Below are 1,134 nucleotides of genomic sequence, written 5' to 3'. Positions count from 1 at the left end.
ACGTGGAAGACCCAAAAAACTCCACCAAGAAGCTACTAGAATTAATACAGAAATTCAGTAGCATAGCAGGTTATAAAGTCAATACCCAAAAGTTAATAGCATTCCTCTACACAGACAACAAACACACTGAGAGGGAAATTATAGCAACAATACCTTTTACAATAGCACCGAGAATAATGAAATACCTTGGAATTAATCCAACTAAAGAAGTCAAAGATCTTTTTAAGGAAAATTACAGTACTCTGAAAAAAGAAAAGATTTATTGTTTCTGTTTTAATGTTTAGATCTTTAATCCCTTTTGAATTTAGCTCAGTGCATGGTGATAGACCTGGGTCGAGTTTTAGTTTTCGGCATGTGGAGATCCAGTTTTTCCAGCACCATTTGTTAAAGAGGCTATCTTTCTTCCAGTGAGCATGTTTGGCCCCTCTGTCAAAGATAAGGTGACTGAGTGTGTTCGTAATGGCTTCAGCATCTTCTTATCTATTCCTTTGATCTTCCAGTGTGTTTTGTTGGCTGTACCATGCTGATTTCATCACAGTAGCCTTGTAGTATTATTTCAGATCATGAATTGCAGGGCCTCCTGCCTTGTCTTTGTTGCCCAGGATTGCCTTTGCTATTCTAGGATTTTTATGGTTCCAAATAAATTTAAGGAATGGGCTTTCTAGATCTGTGAGGTACGTTGGTGGTAGTTTGATAGAGATTGCATTAAATCAGTACAGCAATGTTGGGAGTATGACCATCTTCACAATGTTGAATCTTTCTATCCAGGGGCATGGAATATCTTTCCATTTTCTGTAATCCTCTATGATCTCTTTTTTCAGATCACTGTAATTTTCCTTGAAAAGATCTTTGAGGTCTTTAGTTAGATGATATCCAAGGTATTTTATTTTCCTTGGTGGTACTATAAAAGTATTCTTTCTTTAATTTCCCTCTCATTGTATATGTTATCTGTTTTGAGGAATGCTATTGATTTTTGGGTATTGACTTTGTATCCAGCTATGCTACTGAATGTGTGTAATAATTGTAGTAGCTTCTTGGTGGAGTTTTATGAGTATTTCAAGTAAAGTATCATGTCATCTGTAAATAATGATAATTTAACTTCTTCTTTACCTATTCATATTCCTTTTATTTCTC

Source organism: Octodon degus, unplaced genomic scaffold (genome assembly GCF_000260255.1).
Source record: "Octodon degus isolate 3935 unplaced genomic scaffold, OctDeg1.0 scaffold00069, whole genome shotgun sequence".
NCBI classification, from domain to species: domain Eukaryota; kingdom Metazoa; phylum Chordata; class Mammalia; order Rodentia; family Octodontidae; genus Octodon; species Octodon degus.
This window is presented reverse-complemented; position numbering follows the sequence as displayed.